This window comes from Natator depressus, chromosome 15, assembly GCF_965152275.1.
Source record: "Natator depressus isolate rNatDep1 chromosome 15, rNatDep2.hap1, whole genome shotgun sequence".
In the NCBI taxonomy this organism is placed as follows: domain Eukaryota; kingdom Metazoa; phylum Chordata; order Testudines; family Cheloniidae; genus Natator; species Natator depressus.
Window position 1 is genome coordinate 29,411,100 of NC_134248.1, and position 20,284 is coordinate 29,431,383.

At 51.7% G+C, this 20,284-nt stretch overlaps 1 protein-coding gene across 4 annotated transcripts in view; it reads left to right on the forward strand.

The window, feature by feature from the left end:
- The first annotated feature begins 2,405 nt into the window (after positions 1 to 2,405).
- The window catches only part of FAM222A (family with sequence similarity 222 member A), a 105,880-nt gene continuing 88,001 nt past the window's right edge, over positions 2,406 to 20,284 (forward strand). For all 4 annotated transcript variants that reach the window (XM_074972702.1, XM_074972703.1, XM_074972704.1 and 1 more), the window contains exon 1: positions 2,406 to 2,654. The gene's annotated coding sequence lies outside the window, so the exon portion shown is untranslated. The remainder of the gene's footprint in view (positions 2,655 to 20,284) is intronic.

The window sequence follows — 20,284 nt, forward strand, 5'->3', positions numbered from 1 at the left end:
TCAAGGTGCTGCATGAGTTTGGGTAACTGTCTGGGAGTGGGAAGACCTTACTGTATCTGGGTTTGTCTGTACCTGCTTAGAATGCCTTGAACTTATAAGGGATGTGCTAAATCCTCTGTCACTTATTGAAATCAATGACAGCTTGTCCACTGACTTCAGTGAGCCTTAGGATCAGGGCCTAAATCAAGACTGGATGTTTTTCTAAATGATACACTCTAGTTAGGCTGGATGCAGGAATTATTGGCAGAAATTCTTTCACACATGTTATGCATGATGATAAGAGTCCCTTTTGGTCTTAGGGTCTATTCAGTCTATGAAAACGCTGGCCACTTGAGGTGATTGTGCAGCTTCTCTGTGAAAATGTTGCTGGCAAACATCATGGAGCAATGAGTTGGCCCATCGTGAAATGATTAGCCCCATCAAGGCAGACAGCTGCCATTCATTTACTCAAGGCTCTTTGTGCCAGGTCTTTCTTGCTTCTAATATCTGGATTGTCTGTAAGATGAGAGCAGAAGATTTACAGCCTTAGTTCAGACCTTATGTGTTTTACCAGCAAGATGTCAGTAGCATGAACTTGCATGGGAAAAAGTGTCAAGGGGAGACCCATGCAGATGAGACTATAACATCCTTCTGGGAAAATGGTTGGCTCTGGCGATTGGGAATGGGTTCTAGGGCCTTTTATCTCTATGTAATCAGTCTTACTTCACTGTGAAGAACTCTTTGAAACAATAATTACAGAGAAGAATTATAAAGCATCTAACTGGTCATGCTGTGATGGGGAAAACCAGCATGACATCTGTACAGGAAAATCACGCTTCTCCAATCTACTAGAGTTCTTTGGAATGTTAGCAAACTAGTGGATAATGGAGAGTCAATAGATATAATTTATGCAGACTGTCAAAAGCCTGTGAAGAAGTCCCTCACACGAGTCTATTAAGGAAACTACGTCTCACCCCCTGACTATGTATTGTCATGGATTAGAAACTGGCTAAAGCACAGAAAACAGAGAGTAGGAATAACTGGACAATGGGAGACTAAAGCTGATGGATGCTGGTTGGATGTGCTGCAGCCATCCCTGTGTTCCAGTTACAAAACCATCTGCTAGAATAGTATAGCAGCTGGCTTGCAACCCCATTGAGCCTAAAGGATGTCCGGAATGGGACCCCCAAGATTCCTGGAGGAGCCCCACAAGTGATGCCTCAGCATCCCCCAAACGCCTTGCCCAGGAGCACCCCTCCCATAAATCCCCTTCCAGGTGCTCCCCAGCGGGTCCACCCTCAAGATCCCACGTGCCTTAGTGTCTCTCCCAGGAGCGTACCAACAGGGCCGTCCCACGGGACGCCCTGCCCAGCAGCCCCGTCCCAGAGTGCTGTCAATACAATGGGCCCGGCCCGAAGGCAGGGGTCGCAGCCCCCCTGCGGACTACGACTCCCAGATTGCCCCGCGGCCCCCAGGCAGAGCCCGGGAGGGGGCTAACGGCGCGGTGCATGCCGGGGCCTGTAGTCCTGAAGGGGGGCGGCCCGCGGCCTGGCTGCCTTTGAATTTTGCCGCGAAAAGAACGCGTGGCAGCAGCCCCGCCCCCGCAGGACGCTACAGGGCGTCACCCTGGTAACGGGCCGGGGAGGGGGCGGGGCTCAGCCGCGTGCGGGTGCCGGGCCCCGGCTCCGTCGCTCAGTGTCGCCGGAGCCGCGCGCCGGGCAGGAGGGGGAGCCGCGAGCGGGGCCGCCGGGCCGGGGAGGGGGCGCAGCCGGGCCCGGAGCCGCCGCTGCAGCCCGTGCGTGCGGGGCCCGCCCCGGTGCATGCAGGAGCCGCCGCCGCCGGAGCAGGCTGGGCGAGCGGGGCCGGAGCTGGTGCATCCCCGCCGCCGCCGCCGCCGCCCTCCTCCCCGCAGCCCGGGCGTCCCCGGGAAGGGCTGAGCGAGCCGGGGCTGCTTCCTCCTCGGCGCCCGAGCGGGGCTGGAGCTGCCGCGACCCCTCCGGAGCGGGGCCGCGGGCCGGCGGCGCGTCCTCTCCGGCCTCGGCCGCCCGGCGATGAAGGGCTGACGGGGCGCGGAGGCGCCGGAGCTGCCGCTGCCCCCTGGCCGGCCGGTTTGCAGCGAGGGCTGAAGGCAGCGGGCGGAGCAGGCTGCGCAGAGGCGGGAGCCGCGCCGGATCCTCGGGCTCTCCCGGGCGGCACACAAAGAAACCCCCTCCCTGCAGAGAGCGCGGGGACCCCCCCAGGACCAGCCGCCCCGCTGCTGCGGGGCCCCCAGGATGTAACCCGGCCCCCCCCGCCTCTCCCGCCCACCCGCCGCCCTTCGTCTCTGCTCTGGAGGCTGCACGCGAGGGGGGGACCCCGCGACACAACGCCCCTGCACCCGCCGGAGCCACTCGCCTCCGGCTGCCCCCCGCTCCAGCGCAGCCCGCGGTCCGCTGCCCCCGGAAGAGCGACCTCCGCCCCGCCAGCCCCGCCGCGGCCCCGGGATGGGCCTTTCGTACCCGGCGTGACGCCCAGAGCCCGCCCGGGCCCCGGGCCAGGATTTGCCCTTTCCCCGGGCAGGATTTGGTCGCTGTTGTCAGGGATTTACCCCCCCGCCCCCGCCGCCGGTTCATGGCCGCGGGGCTCGCTCCGGCCTGCAGCGTCCTGGAGAGGCGGCGCCCGGCGCAGCGCGGATGGTGAGTCGCGGGCTGGGCGGCGGGGGAAGGCGGCTACCGCCGGGGTGTCTGCCCGCGGGCCGGGCGGGGATCCGCGCCCCTGCCCCGGTCTCCTCCGCCCGGCATCTCGCTCCTCTCGCCGACCCCGGCTGCCCTGCCCCGGGCGCCAGGCGGAGCCGGGCTGGGCTGGCTCGGCGTCGGGGGCAGCCGTGTGGCCGCGGTCCGGCCGGCCGGCGCGGAGCTCTCCCCGGGGTGTGGGGCCAGCGGCCGGGCTGTTGCCCGCGTGCAGCGGGCGGGGAAGGGGGGCCAGCCCCTCCGGGGCAAGGGAGCCCCCGACCCCGCTGCCGGCCGCTGCTGGGGACCGGCCTTCGGACAAGTGGGACCCCTGGCTGTGCCGAGCCCGGCCCGGGGGGGCACGCACGACTCCTCTCCATCGCGTGTAGCCTCGGGGCGCCAGCAGCCAGGGTGACCCGATGTCCCGATTTTATAGGGACAGTCCCTATATTGGGAGCTTTTTCTTATATAGGCTCCTATTTCTTCCCCATCCTCTATTCCGATTTTTCACGCTTGCTGTCTGGTCACCCTGCCACCATCCAAAGCCCCCCAGCGCTGCTCCGGCTTCTTCCTCCCTGCGGGGTCCTCCCCCGGGGCCCAGGCAATGGCCCGGTCAGCGAGTGCTAACTTGGCGAATAACTCCCCCTGCTCCCGAGTTGAGGCACTGCTGGCCTCTTCGCACCCTGTGCTCCCAGGGCCATGCAGCTGGCACCTGCCACGGCTTCTTCTCACCCAGCTGTGAACTGCCCCAGGGTGTCACCCAGCCCAGGAGCCCTGGCTGTGTGCAGTGCCTGGAATGTAAGCCTGGAAACCCAACTAGGTGTTGACTCGGGGGGGGGGGGTGGGTGAGAGAGATGGATTCTCCTAAATACCTGCCACTGGCTCAAAGCATGGGACTGGCTTGGATCTGTGGTGGAAGACTCCCCCCGCCCCCCCACACACACAAGGGGCACATGTGAACCCAGCAATGTCCTCTTCCTGCTACATTCTTTTGTGTGCTTGAGCCGAGCAGCTCTGACTCTGTAACACAGGCTGGGCCCCTCCTGTTGGGACCTGGGGGATGACCTTCTGGTATTTTTAGCTCTGAAAGGGGCTTCTCAGCTTAATGAGGAGCAGTTGAAAGGTTATGTCCAGTGCTAGTAAACCCCAATGACATATTAGGCGACACAAACTGGGACAGCTCAGGCAGACCTGGCAGATTTACCTGCTTAAATTGTTTCAAGGAGAGCTCTGGCGTATTCAGGATTGCTTTCTTTCTCAACAAGCAGCGATTATGTATTTCTTTCCTCTTAATTTAATCTGTCAATTCAGTGATGAAACCAGAATGTTGGGTTTTTTTCTCCTTTTTCTGTTGGCTGAACTACTGGATATGTATTTGATGCAAACAACTCTCTCCTTAAAGGACCGTGACTCTTTAAGTTTTCCCCATGAGACAGAGATGGATAGTTTATTTCCATATATATTTTATATATATTTCTAGTTTCATCACTGACCCTGATGGTGTGGAACTGGATTCTTACAGGAAAAATAACCCACCTGTTCTTGCTGCTGTTTTTCTGCCTAACATCCGGATCCCTTGGTAGCTGTGGAAACACTTAGGTTGTTGCAAACAGAATTCATGAGAAGGGAAGAAATGTGAAATATTTAATGCCAGCCCCTGTGTTTATATGAATATCACGAGTAACAAAGAAGGAGAACAAAACACCTGAGAAATCTTCTTCTTTAGAAGCTGTTCTCTCACACTTCTAGCTCTCTCCACTTGGGTATCGACAGACCTGTCTTCAAACCCAACAAATTTCCTGAAATGCATTCAAACTAGCTCTTGAGTAGAGAGAGAATCCCCCATAATATCTCCTATAACTTCAGTGCAGGGAAATTTGAACTGCCAGAAGCAAAGCAGAACAGCCTGCAAGAGTTAAATGGATAACACTGCTGGGCATTTTGTGGCTTCCCGCTGTTTAAGCTGAGGTCAGTTCCTTTCACATGACCAAGGATGATCAGAATATCTTTCCTATCTGGCTGAGCAGAGAACAGAAAGTTAGAGGTGTTCCTAGTGCCAGGTACAAAGAACCTGTAAGAGTATCTAAATCTGGCTTTGAGGAGAGCTGCCAAATAAAGACAGTTAAAATGCTAAATATGCAATGTTTTAATATTGAGGAGTCCAAGTCAAAGGTCCAATATCTGATGGCACTTGCTTATCGGGGAATGTTTAGGATGTCCAAAGCAAAATACCCAGGGTTTGCTTCATCACTGTAAATTTAGTTCCAGGGAAGAACAGGAGTGTAATTTTAAAATGGTATCTTGTGTTTGTACTGTGCCAAATGCTTGTAGGGGAGATGATCTGACTGGATCAAATACTCAGGACATTACTGGCTCTTGATGCTTCAAGATGCTGACAGTATTTGGTCTCTTACAGCACTGTGCATGCCTCATTCCCTTTGTGTGGCTTCTCTGACACTTAACCTGTGTGCCAGTTACCTCTCGTTGCTTGGTTGTCACGACGGCATATTCCTAAGGGCAGAGCACACACAGCTATAATATGCTTTTGCTCAAGCTGGTGGCAGTGAATGTTTAAAATTCCAAGGTTTGGTTTTGTTCTCTTTCAGCTCGGTAAAAGTGTCCCCGGTTACTGCAGTGGGACGAATGTTGAGCTTAGAGGAAGGATCTAGTGTTCATGGCTTTCCTTGGCTCTAGTGTAGACTTTTTAACTATCGGGCTTGTGTTTTCATTTATTAATAAAGATGTGTGTGTGCTCGCTCTGATTCTGACCAGATTAATCTTGTCACATTTTGAATGAAACCCAGTGAAAGGCATATGTTAGGAAATGTATTTGTAAGTCACATGTCTTAGGCACCTCTCAGGTTCCCATTCTGAGCTTGCACTACTTCAGGTAGTCGTGTAGTGCATTCCTTAGTAAATGGCATACATAAGTGATACACACAACAAAATTGCAAGTGACTGGTTTAATAGAGGGGTGTGTCTTTCTGTCCGCGCAGTGTCAACTCATAATATACATCTGACGTTTTTAAGTGAACTTCTTAAAAGTACATTGCTTGCTAGAGGAAAATGTAACCTGCCAATAGCTTTCACATAACAGGTATGACTGCAAGGGAGAGAAGAGGAACTTGTAATGTTCCTAACAGACATGGCCAATTACTGGAGGAAAACAGGAAATGCAGCAGAAGTGTAACCCATTTATGCACAAGAGGACTTGTCAGATGTACTCGTTAAGGGGAAAGATTGGCTGGGGCATTTGAGTTTGATAAACAGCTTTCCAGTGTGTGGGTTCCCTCACTTAGCTTCTCAATTTGAGAAACTGCAAACATATAAAATAGAACTGATGTGTTAGGGAACATTTGAATCTAGTCTGGGAAATCATTTGCTGACTCTTTTTGGAAGATTCTTAGGTGCTTGGGGTGTGTGTGTGTGTGTGTCTGAATTAGGTAAGGGTGCTTTGATCCAATTAGCAGGAAAAGCCTTTCTTTTGTCTTTCTGAGTCCCTACTGGTTAAAAGGGGAGGAAGCCAATCTTGGTCTTTAGGAACTTGGCATTCCTTCCTGTCCTTGCATACAGCTTCCTTGCCAGTTTAACAGTTGAGTAAATACCAGTGCAAGTTCTTTTCGCCGTTCAAGCTGCAAGATATGTTCAGTAGAAATAAGACCAATCATTAAACATTTAAACATCTACGTCTCTGAATATTTATCCCAAGGCCAGAGTAAAGAAACCTATGGAATGATGTGATTGGTCAGTTATTCTGAATAGAAACTAGAGTGGTTTTTAATGGCTCACTTTCTTAGCTAGGCGCTGATTTCTTTCCCCCTATCGACCTGCGGAGAACAAAAGGTCCCTGTTAGGAAGCCGTGGAACCCAATTTGTAGCTGCGCTGTGTACTTCGCTTTCTGTGATGTTCTTCAGATATGCTAAAAGAAAAGGAGGACTTGTGGCACCTTAGAGACTAACAATTATTTGAGCATAAGCTTTCGTGAGCTACCATCGAATGCATCCGATATGCTGTGGTTCTTTAGAGCTTTCGGAGGGAATCTCTGATTTGGGTGCTCTCTCGTCATGGCTTTCTATGCGTGGGTAAATATCACAATTTGCCATCCGTTCTGAGACTGGGGGTAGGAGTGAGCTATCCCAGGTGTTTGAGGGTGATCCCGAACACCAGGTCTTTGCATCACCCAGTCCTATGCCCAGGGATGCTGGAACAGTTTGTCGTGGGGGTGCTTAGAGCCACCGAACCAAACTGTAAACCCTGGATATGATGGAAACCACTTCGAGCCAGGGGCTGCGGCAGCCCCCCCCCCCCCCCCCCCAGTTCCCGCACCTCTGTCTGTGCCTCATGAATTAAGAACTTCTGCGTACCCATGATGCTGCTCTTTTGGTATCATTGAGTAAACGTAGCGCGTAGCCCTTGTGGAAGGTGCCGGCGCCTGCGGTTCCCCAGTGATCTTCAGCACAGGTGTGGCGTGGTCAGCAGCAGTGCCAGCTTCTCCCTGCATAGCCAGTCAACTTCAAGCCTGACCTGGAGGGGGTGTCCCTAGCGGCCAGCACGGGGAGGTTACTGCTTGCCTTCTCTGCTGGAGAGATGATGTCCCCTGGGCACTGACTGAGACCCCAAACGCTTCTCTCACAAGCCACCAAACAGCCTGCCGGCAGCCACGGTACCTGATCTGAAATGGCCCTGAACCTGTGGCTGATGGGTGCACAGTGACCATCTCTGCAGTCACCCTGTACTCTTCTGTTTCAAGCTGGGCCAACATGGGGCGCTTTCTTCACGGGCCTGATGCACTGGGCCTTTCTGTTGCAGAAGGGGCTGGACTTTGGCGGTCGGCTTGTCTTGGTGCAGCAAGCTGTGGCTGAACTCCTTTGTCAGCGGTGGGTGCAGTGCCAGGCCACCTCACTCTCGCACGCCCTGACGCTCGCACGCCCTCTGCTAGTGAGTCCTAGCCAGAGGCACGGCAAACTTGGGTGATCTGACGGTCTGGATAAATGTCCAGTAGGGACCAGCACACGCTTCCCCCAATTCATTCTTTTCCCCCACCTGCTTGAACAGGTGTCTCGAGGGGCGGTTTGAGAGGGTCCCTAGAGCAAGGTGCACTGTCTGAGTCACAGATCCCCGAAGGGCCGAAACACGGGAGCACCTCGGACGCAGAGGCAGCTGTATCTCACGCAGCTGTCAGTAAAACGCTGGCCTCTTCTAAAATCCTGTAACTAAACTCCATGGCCAGATCTCCAAGATAATTCATCATAATACCCGGCTCTTACACCGCACCCTGTGGGAGCTGTGACTGAGCTGTAGCTGTAGGTTGGTGGGGGCGTGGGGGATTCTATTTTTATAGAGCCCAGTCTGAAGGAAAAGGCAAGTCCCTGCATATTCCATTTCCTTGTTTCCCCAGTAATGTCAGATATTGTGGTTTGTTTGGCCATTGCTTCCGTTAGTGGGTTTTCCCCTCCCTCATCTTAGTTAGAATTGGGTTTCTAAAAGCTTTGCCGGGCGGGCGAGAGTTGTTTACGGAGTACCAGTCTCGCCAGCGCTTTACGGTGAGTAGAATGCATGTGCACTAGTAAAATACACATGCATTGCAAGCACGAGAGATGTGTATCTACAGGGTTGATCTGCAGCTGGGCTGGGATCGGGCTGGCCTTTTTGCTTGTGCCACCCAACTGCCTGGTGGTGGGTATTTGGATTTGCATCCGCAGAAACACGTCTTTCCGAGCAGAGACCATGCTCCCAAAGAGGGAGCCCGTCCTCCTGCAAGTGATTGTGGAAATTGATGTACTTCTGCAGCGCGCATGCATGAGAAAATAAGACATTTCTCCTTTCTCTTCTGCCTGCACATTCCTCAAAACCCTAATATTCATGAAAGGTAATTCAATCAAACCGTGATTCCTATCAGCTAATGCAGCAAAGCTGGCACAGGGTGAGAATGGAAGTCAGGAACACAAAAGCCCTGTTTTATTACCTCCTGCTTGCCTCAGAATTGCTTTTCTCCCTCGAGTGAGCTGGCTAAAGCTGGCTTTATTATGTTAACCTATTTGCGTGTCAAGAGCTATTGTGCCTCTTTTTATCTGTGTTTGTATTTGCTCGGTGCAGGGAAGAAAAGGAGGAGGCGAAAATGGCTGGCTGGTCAGTGCTTTGCACTCTGGGGGCACTGATTGGTTGCTAAGTGATTTGCATCCCCGGTAATCACTTTTATCTCAGAAGGATGTCGTGGATAATTATAAGCCTACTGACATCTTTTGAAATCTGCCTAATGGGTGTTTTAATTTACATGGGGAGAAGGGGCTATTTGCGTTGCTCTGACTACAGGTTGCGTGGGTATATAGTTAAAAAAATTATTTTCCGTGTAAAGTGGAAACGGCTCCCTGGGAATTTAGGACTGGCAAAGCCCCACCCTGCAGAGAAACAGAATGAGCCCAAAAGCTGTGGCCCTCTGGGCACATTGTGACTTCCATTTATAGTGAACCTCTGCCTGGAGTGAAAGCGTGGTTGATTCTGTTTCCCACTCAGGGTTGTCTAGTACTGTATGTCCCAGTAACAGCTGACTGGCTTGGCGTGGCCTTGAATCCCCTATCTGATGATCATCACTTTCCATGGATTTTTTCCACTAGGGCTGGGGGAGTGCTTCTCCTTTCAAAAAAAGAAAAGGAGTACTTGTGGCACCTTAGAGACTAACCAATTTATTTGAGTATAAGCTTTCGTGAGCTACAGCTCACTTCGTCGGATGCATGTTCACAAATTGAAGCTTTGTGTGTTAGGACCACTCCACTCCATGAACTTCTCTTAATAAATATACAGAGGCAGCAGGGCTTGTAGCAGTGCCATTCTGAGAGATCGCTCGTCCTGAGCTGTGTGGATGCTACACTCCTTTTCTAAACCCCGCCCCGGTATAGCTGCACTGGTGGGAAAGCGAGCGTAGATTGTTAGCCTGCTGAGCTGCTCCCCGTGCAGAGAGAACTGACTGAAGATCTGCCATGTGAGGTTAGAACTTGGGTTTGGCTGGCCGGCGCTAAAACATGAAATGCAGCAAACCCATCGACATGAGGCAAACTCACATGGCTAATTGGTCACACGTACAGCCTGGCTCCAGCCACCACTGGGTTAGCCAGATACTTCCTTGGAACTCAGACTAATGGATGAACCGTTGCCTTGTGTAATATCCGTGGGGTGTTGGTTTAGGTAATACGTTCCTTGCATCTTACTCTTCCCCCTAGGCTCTCGCTCTCCCATGGCTGCAAGTGTTTGTGGTGATAATGCGTAGCTGCATTTTAGGGGTTCCCAGAGGGAAGCTGGAGACTTTGGAAGCTGAGTTGGAGACACTAGGGGCTTTTGGTGAGGTGAGGTGCCTTGGGATTGTGGGATGAAAACACTTTGTGAGTGTAGCTCTAAAACAAGCCGGCTGTGAAATAGTTAACAATGTTGACATTTACTTTCTCATTTTTAGGTTTCAGAGTCCATCTCCAATGAGATAAATGGGGCAGTTTGCAGCTCTCGGTTGTTGTTCCAGGCTGTTTGTAGGTTGGGGCAGAGGTAGCTGCATATCTTTACAGTTGGGCCACATTTAAGGGGCTTTCTTTACTGCCCTAAAGGCTGGAACCATCTTTTGGAGGGGGGGGGGCGGTATCTGCTTCCGTCATGCAGAATACATGGGCCCTGGATAGCGACCTGAGATTTGCATGGCATGGCCTGCAGGCCATGTACACATCAGTGTTCTGCAATTCAGCCTTGGCCACCTTCTCCCTTAATATGGACGTATGGCCTGTAGAGAGTATAGGTCCCAGCATGCACAGGGAGCTGGCCACTTGGCATTGAACTCCAGTCCTTCATATTACAGACTAGGTGAGTGCAGTCAGGTTACTTTATGAAGATCATGCTTGGACCCAGCGTTCTGGGCCAGCTGTTAATGCAGTCTTCATTTGGAGAAAGTCTGGACACATCCCCTACTCAGCACATTGGAGAATGGAGGTCTTCACAGCCCACGTCTGCGCACGACAACCCTGCCATCCGGAAAGGCTGTCTGTCTGCCCGGCCAGGCTTTCATCCTGAGTGCTTGGGTAGAAACGCAGGAATTCTGAAACCCAGAGATTCAGGAAAGCAGCCGCGTGCTGCCCTTGGCAAAGGCTCTCCTGCCGATGCTGTTTGCAGTGAGACCCTTGTTGCATTCTTAGGAGCCCCACGCATTCCTGATGGTGGTCACATGTCTGGTGCCCTTTGGGCTCTGTGTATGTGTGGGGGCGATGCCACAATTCCATGAACTGCATTGACTAAGCCCAACCCAACATCTCAATAAACATGGGAGATTTAGCCCTAACTTGACCACAGTTCTGAGAACCATCCCCCGCGGCCTGTTGTTTATGAGCTGACCCTGTGACCCTGCAGGGCTGACGTGGGTTCATGAAGTATGGCCTATAAAGACCGTTGTAATACCACTGGCTTGGCCAGCAGGGTGGGGGAGGAGGGAGTAGTGAACTTTCCTGAGGGTAATTCTTGAATTTGGCATTTGAAGAATGTGGCTGGCACAGAGACCCGTGACCCAGTGCCTAGCCTGCTTCTGCCAACTCTATCTTGACACGTAGAGAGGTAGAAACAAAAATCCATGGAAAATGTGATGCACCTGTTTAATTTGGGTCCCTCAGAGCTAAGCAAGGGTAGATTGAGTTGAGGGGAGTAAGAAGCCAGCAGCGTCCCTATAGGACAAATTGGGGGACCGTGCACCAGCTCTCTCTCCCTGGTCGCGCTTCTAAATTGTTGTGCAAGATGAGCAGGATATTAGTAATGTGGATTTCTTTCCGTCCCAGCCCCCCTTCCCACATAGCCGTTTTCAGGGTCTGGGCGGGGTGGGGTTTTTGGTGTGTGTTTTTTGCTAGTGAGCAGCATCTATTTATGGCTCACTGTAAACAAACTCCCGATGAAAGAAAGTTAATGACCTGAAACTGACAAGAGCCTGCTGGGAATTTTTATAGCCCCTGGGATTCCTTTTGCTAAAGAGAGAGTCGATCAGCATTTGTAACCCAAAATGGCAAGCCGCACACGCCCAAACCCCTCAGAACAAGCCGCTCCCGAGCAGGAGCTGCGAAGGCACGAGGGCTTAGCGAAGAGCAGCCGCAGCAGGTGAAGCAGCAAAAAGGGGGATTTTAACCGGTTATTGATGGTCTGAATTGAGCTCTTGGCCCACTGATAGATGGAGTGTGGGTGCATGCATGCGTTTCCCTGGGGTGCCCCCCACTCCTGGAATCAAGAAATCTTCTATGCTTTTACCATCTGCCTGTTGTAGGTCATTTTTGTCATGCTTCAGGCTAGAACTAAAGCTGGCTTATCATCAGTGGTAACCAAACACTAATAAAGCCTTAATACTCTGCAGTGAAGAGATTTAGCTGTCAGAGATAAATATTCATATTGCTTTCTAATTCAGCTTCAGCTCCGCAACAAGGGAGCGGTGGGGAGGAAAGATGCAAATACTGCCGGGTGTTTTTTAATGTTGGTGATGGTGCTAGCCACTGTAGGTCACCGCTTCTATAGGGCGAGGTCCTGCTCGGGCGTTTGGCCGTCAGTTTTAGACTGCACTGTTGCTAATTGCATGATGTAAATATTCCCGTTAGTGCTATTGAATTACAAGACTGTTCGCATGATGCAGATTGTTCCGTGTGTGTGCGTCTGTACTGTTGTTGATACAGCCGGAAGCAGGGCCACTGAGTTGGGTAATGTTTACCGACCTAGTCTCTTGCTCTGATATCCCCTCACGACCCCCATACACACTGCCTGGATATACGTGCTTGGTTTGATTTCCTGGGTAGAGCTGGCAGTTAAAGCTGACAAATTGAAAGAGGCTTTAAGTGATTCAGGTTAATTATTAGTAGTCAGGGGAATATCAGTTTTTAAAGGGATGCCTTTGGCTAGTTTGGAGCATCAAAGCTTCGGTTCTTTCCTCAAGAGGTCTACAAAGCCTGATATAGACCAGGATAGTTTTCCCTTTTAAGAAGACGCTGGCTAAGTTTTAGATCCAGTGCATTGCTCTGCAGTTCAGAAGTGCAGCATTGTATTTGTGCCCAAGAATCCGAAAACAAATATAAACAAAGCGAACTGAAACAGAGCTGCCTATTCCTCTGTCCAAGGTGAGTGAAATAAAATTAAAGAATGGCACGTCAGAAATCCTTCTGGCTTGTAGGGCCATCGTCCAAGTGCTGTGGGGTCAGTTCCAAAAATGAGTTGCCAACAACTTGAGGTTCAGGACCTTCCTGTGAGTCACCCGGAGAACATTCATGCTTTCGCTGTTGCATTTTCCTAGCTTTTTAAAAAATGTTTCTCTTGGGAAACCCACAGAGAAGGGAAACTGATCGTAGAGGGGCAGTCGCAGGTTTGACTTGACACAAGGTACTGTCAGATGCCCAAAGTAGACTCAGATAGAGGGGCATTATTTTCTGCAGTCTTCGTGATCTTGGGGTTACTTGTAACAATAGAAGTGGGGGAGGAAATTAGAGAAGTGGGGTTTTTTTATTTTTTTTAACAATCCTGAATTAAGACCAGGCCAATGAATCATTTAAGTTGCTGACTTCCATGTAATATGGCATTTGAGTCTGTTTATGTATATTCTTCACTGGCTACCTTTTCTGTCTTTTGTTCTTGATGGTTCACTGCCTCCAGGGCTCTGCAGCCCCATTCTGGCTTCCGAAGTACTGAATCGGAGCGTGCGTGTAATAGAAATACTCCATTAATATCTCTTGTAGTTTTACAATCTTGGAGGGCTTATCTTTTCTTGTGTAATTCCCATTAATGTCAATGGGAATTAAACAGACCAGAATAGATGCATAATATCTAGACAGTCGGCAATGAGTTTCTGAGAGAATAAATCACTGGGGATAGAATGAATAAAGTATACTGGAAAAACACCCTAACCACCTCCCTGTATGTAGATCTGCAGCAATCCAGTAATAGCGTCTGGTCCCAGCCCTGGAAAGACATGTCTATATGTTAATGCTGTCTAATGAGCTGGGTATAAAAGCAACTGCTGAAGTTAATAAAGGAAAATGCTTGTTGAAAAAGTGACAGATCCCCAGCAGAACGCTGCTCTGGGGTCAGGATGTTTTCTTTCTGCCCCTGTTGAGGAGCTGTTCTTCACCATAGTTTTGAAAAGGGGCTAAAACTCTGGTTTGGGGTGAATATGGGACTTTCCATATTGATCCAAGGTCTTTTCGAGTGCCCCGTGTATGGTGGTGTACAAACCCAGTCCTTATGGATCTCAGCACGGCTCTTGGGCTGCTATGTCCCAAGGGGAGCCCCGGGGAGAGAAGGTTCTCATGGATTTTGTGTCAGCAGCTTTGTGGTTGTAGCTCTGTAAAAGCAAACGGCTCTGGGGTGGGGGGGGGGGCTCCAACCTTCCTGGGCACTCTGGAAAAGAGTGACAGGGTCAGTCAGGTTTTTCTGGATAACAGCACAGCCAAGGTCAGTTGCCTCTGACCCCCGCGGCCTGGCACTCCAAGCACTGGCTGGGTCATGACGGCAGGGGTCACTCCTGTTGGACAGCCTTTTGCCCTGTGTGGCATTCAGAGAGCAGGGACTGAACCGGTAGTAATGTAACCCTTAGTGCAGCCTCTTCCCTGTGGATGCCCTACAGCAAAGGGGCCCTGCTCTGGGCTGGAAAGAGAACAGTGCCAAGGATGGCCTAAACGCTGGGTAAGAAGAGAGCTGGCGATCTGGCATCGTGGCTGGGACCGTGTGTGCACTGCCCGCTCCATTCTTGACTCCCAGCCACTGGGCACTTGGTAACGTCAGTCACCCCAGCTCAGGCCTGCCCTGCCCCATGGCAAGGGTTCTTCCCGTGTCCCTCCCTGCACCTTGGTTGTACACACGCAGGCTGAAGCCCTGTTGTTACCTAAAGGGCGGGTACAATGTGCCATGACGATGCAAGCTTTCCCGTACCCCAGTGCCTTAGCTCTGAGCTGTAGACTTCCCTCCGCCTACCCCTGAAGGTGAGAGGTAGGTCAGTGTCGGTGCTCCCCACGGCTGTGTCTACACTGCCACTTTCAGAGCGAGAACTTTAGTCGTTCAGGGGTGTGAAAAAACACCCCCCTGAGCAACACAAGTTTTAGTGCTGAAAAGCACCAGTATGGACAGCGCTTCATCGCCAGGAGCTTCCAGCAATAAAGCGACCACCCCTCATTCGGGGTGGGGTTTTTTTTTTAATCGCTGGGAGAGCTCGCCCTGGCGATAAAGCGTGACCTCACTGCCCACGTCACAGGGGTGTAGACAAACCCGAATTGAGCCTGCGCATTGCAATGGGCCCTGGGTCAGAGCTATAAGAGTTCCTGGTGGACAGGAGATTTCAGCTAAGCTGGCGTGCCCCTCCTTCCTGGCAGCTGCCGTGTAGCAATGAAGGATGCTGCCGGCTGAATGCAAACAGGCAAAAGGCTCCTGCTCCCATTGCTGGTCACCTGGGCCAGTCTGCCCCTGCTTCCTCCGGGGCACAGCCAGGGCTAGAGACCTGCCGCCCCGAGACCTGTGCCCCTCCCAGCCATGGACTCTGTCTTTCTCACCGTCTGCCAGGAACACAGATGGACGCAGTAGGTTTTCAACAGCCCTAATGCTGGGGGATATGAAAGATTAAGGTTGGTGACCATTTTTTAACTCAATAAAGGGAGAGACAAGCTGGAGTCTGCAGTCCAGAGATATAATTAGTTCGCAGCAGTGGCACCTTTCTTGATTTAGCTTCAGAGAGCAGAACAAGACAAGGATGTTATACCCAATTAGCAATAACATACAGTCGGAGCTTGAATAGGTGAGATAACAAGCTATTTTTACGACTTTTCTTTACAGACTTTACAAAACAAGGGGGTATCAAGTCTTTATTTCTTTTCCCTGGGGAACAATTATTAGTGATCTAGGAATTTCCAAAGCCAAATGATACATTTGTTAACAAAAACAATAAAAAGCCTAATGGTTAAAATACAGCCGTTGGCAGCCTGGGGATAGAGCGGCGGGTGGCTCCTGCTAACACAGGCCTTCCAGTTCCCGTAACAGGTGTCGCTCGGGGCTGCTCTCCACACTGGCTTTTCCCCACAGGACACGTGAGCTCTGACCTGCTTGTTGGCTGGCTGCATACGGCCCTGTGTAGCTGGAGGTCCTCTGCCATAGGAAGAGCCCTGGTTTCCTATTAGAATTGTCTGCCCCAGGGTTGTTCTCCAAAGGCCCAGTGCGTTAGGCTGTCGGCTGAACACCTGCAGGGAATAACGCGTAACCTCAGACAGTGCAGCGCTAGGCGCTAGCTGGGGTATTAGTGCAATAGGAGAGTTGTTACTTTCTTCTTTGATCTTGAGTTCTGGCTCCCACAGGAAGTGTTGGGCGTCCCACTGCTCGGTGTTAAGGTTGCAAACTCTGATGGGCCCTTGGGAAAGAATACAGGTGAACGACACCGGAGTGTCTCTTGGTAACTAGATGCGCTTACTAGGTGGAGAGAAGCCATCCCAACTCGGCATTGTACAGCCACCATGGCAAGTAAGGTCAAAGAGGTGTTCTTCAGATGGGGTCTTGCTAAGGCTAAGTAATAATGGTCCAGCATTTGTGGGAAAGATGCCCTGGGACATTTGAGATACTGGAACTTGATCAGAGGTTCCCTACTACCCCCAGAGCTCAGGATTGGTGGAACGGGCCAACTGCACTGCGACAGCTGGGCTTAGTAAGCTGGTAAGCAACTCATGGAAAAAAATGGAGATGTTAAGTGAGCCTTTGTCTTGATGGCCACCAGGGGAAGGATAGCAATTGAGGCTGTGGCTGGAAAGGAGATGGGACTCTCAGAGCATGTATTCATTACCCAGTGACTAAAATAACTCCATGGGGCACCGTAACAGAGCAGTGGGTTAAGAAACTGGTATGGCATGTGCAAAAAGTACACAAGATGGTAGTGGGAAACTGTGAAGGGCCTAGTCCTGGAGATGTGTGTAGCGTGTCCCAGTGAGCTCCCCACAGGTAAGTCACCAAATCACTTCATGTGTTGCCTCACTAATAAAAATGTTACTCCAATCGGCTGAGTAGTAAATCTCTGTCCAACAGGTGAGTCACGTGAAGCTGGGCTGGAGGGTAGGCTGTAGGAAAGGGCTCTAGGTCGAAAAGCTTAGGAAAAACTTTTTCACTAGGAGGGTGGTGAAACACTGGAATGCGTTACCTAGGGAGGTGGTAGAATCTCCTTCCTTGGAAGTTTTTAAGGTCAGGCTTGACAAAGCCCTGGCTGGGATGATTTGATTGGGGATTGGTCCTGCTTTGAGCAGGGGGTTGGACTAGATGACCTCCTGAGGTCCCTTCCAACCCTGAGATTCTATGATTCCAAGCCATGGCCAATGCGCCTGATGACGCATGTGCATGATCCTCTCCATTCGTTCTATTGCGTTTTCCTGTTGGCTTCCATAACCAGAACAACGTTGTCCCCGCTGGCCTTTGGTGTCACCACAGAGCAGCTGATGCTCAGGGAGTGACTCGCCCTGTGCAGAGCTAGTGATGGTCAAGGATTTGAGCGGTGCTCCAGCAATGCAGGTCTTTGGAAACAACCACCTGGCTTTCCCAGCGCGGACCGGGGCAGATCCTGTCTGGGGGTTGTTCCGTTTCAGCTGATGCTGAGTAGATGCTCCTGGTGAGGCTGCTGCGTATGAAGAGGTAGGAGGGGAGGGAAGGTAGGTGCTCTGTGCTCTCAACTGCAGCAGACAGCCAGCCCTGTTCCTGAGCTTCTGCCTTTGCCTCAAGTTCCTGGTCAGCGACTTCTGTTGGGGTTCATCCGGGCCTTGACGCTGGCTCTGCTTGTTCCCTTAGCTGCGCCTTCATGCTTCCTGTTGCCACTGCTGCCCTTCCATGCAGCGTGGCTTCCTTGCTTGCCCAATTGCACAGGGTCCTCAATGCACAGCTGGGGAGATCTCGAGGGGGAGGGGCATCTCTGCTATCTTTCCAATCCACCCTTACATCCCTGCATGGACTTGCATACATCTGACTCCATGGCTCATGTCTATTCAGTCCCTCCCATCTTGGCGGGCTCTGTTCCGTCCCTATGCCTTGCACAGCAGGAATCTCTCACTCGTCTTCCTCTGGACTGCAGAGTCGCACGTTGTAAGCCCTCCCCTTGGCATGTGCTTGGTTTCTGAAGCCCTTGTGCAATGCATGCTCTGAAGAGAGCTTGAAGACTTATGGCCCGCACAGGTCCAGCAGCTGCACTGGGGTGTCTCTCAATAGAATAGCGATGCCACCTAGCTCTTCTGCAGGGCTTTTCATCAGCAGAGCTCTCAGCACTTTACAAAGGAGATAAGCGTCATTATCCCTGTTTTACAGATGAGGAAATTGAGGCACAGAGAAGGGAGGTGACTTGCACAAGGCCAGTGGCCAAGCCGGGAATAGAACCTAGGCCTTGAAGACCAAGTCCAGTGCTTTATCCACTAGGAAACGCTGCCTCCCTATATTTGACTGTTTTAAATTATGCCCAGACTCTTGATACCTTACTGTGCTCTCCTGCTACTCAGTACCTTAAATAACATAGTGAACATCTGGTTTCAGTTGGGGGGGGGGGGGGCGGGAATCACTGTCCTCTGCTAGGCAGCCGTGTTAGACTGGGCAAGGATGGATGTGTATAGGGAATTATAAGAGCTAGTAGGAGTGTAGCTAATGCAGATCCTCTTTTAGCTCCTGGTCCACGGAACCAAAGGCCCAGTGGCTGTTTCCACGTGCTGGCTCGGTGCTCTAGCTGGCAACCATGGCCTGTTTGTTACAGAATGAGTTTTCCCCTCTCCAAAATGGTTATTCCTTTTTCAAAGCCATGCCTCAGGCTTTTGGGTGTAAAATGGGATCTTCTCCCCCTCCGGGCTGTATTGGTAACCGGGACTCGGTCTCCCTCTGGATGTGGATGGAATCTGCCTTTGCTTTTTCATCTTCCCTTGTCAGCAGCACAGGAACAGGACAATCTAATGTCAGATAACTGACAAATCAAGTCATGCAAAGTGGGAGTTTAATTGCAAACAGTTCTTATGGATTGTGCTCACATCTGTGCTGCCATATGCAAAAAAACAAAACAAAATCACCCCTGATCTTTTCTCACCCTAACAAATCCACTTGGAAAGAAACACAGTTGGAGGCTTCAAATCAGGAGCTAGTGAGATCTCTTTTTACGTATTTTTACCTGTCTTTGCAAACCAAATCTCAGCTCTGGGCTGCAGATGCTCAGGGAGCAGGGGGTACGGAGCGGGCTCTGGCTCCATGGCCATGTCTGGCATTCAGTGCAGCTCCGTGCATCGTTTGGGCTGATAGTGAAACGATTTGGTGGAAGGCAGCTTGTTGAGGCTTCATCTCCTGGTGTGTGTGTGTGTGTGTGTGTGTGTGTGTTTTTGTTGCAGTGCTATTAATGTTACATTAAAAACCGATTCTAGTTAGTCGTGTGGGCAATAAGTTTTATGAGATTGGCGGCCAATAAAACGAGGGGTGTGTGTGTGTGCAGTGAATATTTCTTATCTGCTAGGATAAGGATTTATGTCCCATTAACTGGCAAATTGCCCTGTGTCCTCGGCCGGAGGGTTCCCCGGTTCTGCTCTCTGCTGAATGTACTGCCTTGAGTTGCTCTAGGGACATGAGGGGTTTTTGACTCCTAAGCAAGCCCCCTTCCCCATTTGCATCCGAATCTAGGGAGCGGCTTTTGAGGCCTCATCTCTGACTGCCTGGCATGGAAGGCAGGATTCTGGAGTGCCTGTTTCAGGCTAGAGGCGTTAACGTGCTGCTCTGATTCCAAGGCGCGGCTCCTGTCTGTCTCCTCCCTAGGCCGAGGAGTTCGAGTGGGGTTGGTTGTGTTGGCAGAAGGAAAGCTCCAGGCTTCTGTGAGAGCAGCAGCATGTTGCTGGTACAGGGAAATCCGAACCCCGTACAGAGCTGGACTCGGAGGGAGGTCTGTGTCTGCCCACTCTCTTTTCCTTGCTTCCTGGAGAGGCAGCTCCATTGCGTGTGAAGGGAGGCCCCCAGGGCCAGCGCTCTGTCCCAGGGATGGCAGGACATGGCTTTACATTCTACGGTGTGCCAGCACCAGGAGCAAAATGCCATGGTGCCCTCATCCTTTCCGAGGGGCACAAGGCTGGGTTCCACCAGTAGCCTCTGTGACTTAATTGTAAGACCTGCTGCTTTTCTCCCTGACTCTTCCCTCTCTGGCTCTCTTGGGCTAGCAGTCTGCCTCTGAGAAGCAGCTTCCGCATCCAGGCATGAGGCCCAGCTCTGGGGCTGGCACTGGCAGTTCCCCTGCCCTTGTTCTCTGGGGCACTGAGCAGTGCTCTGTTAGTCACTCATCCAGGAGGCAGCTCCTGACCAGCAGCTTCAGGAGGTGCCCTTTGGCTAAAGGGAGCAGTGCAGATGGATTTTGGTGCCCTCTCATCGCTGGGTATCAGGACACCAGTGGCCCCCGTGTTTGAAAATAGCCCTTGCCCTGTGGTGCCTTTCAAGTGCTGCTTGAAACTGAAATGTGACCTTTCCCAGCCAGGCGTCCCAGGCTGGGTGTGAGCACTGGGACTGCGTGTGGCATGGGCCGAGCTGCCCGGTACCATTCTGGGCCCAAGTTACCTTTCTTGAGCTTGCTATAAGGAGCACTTCT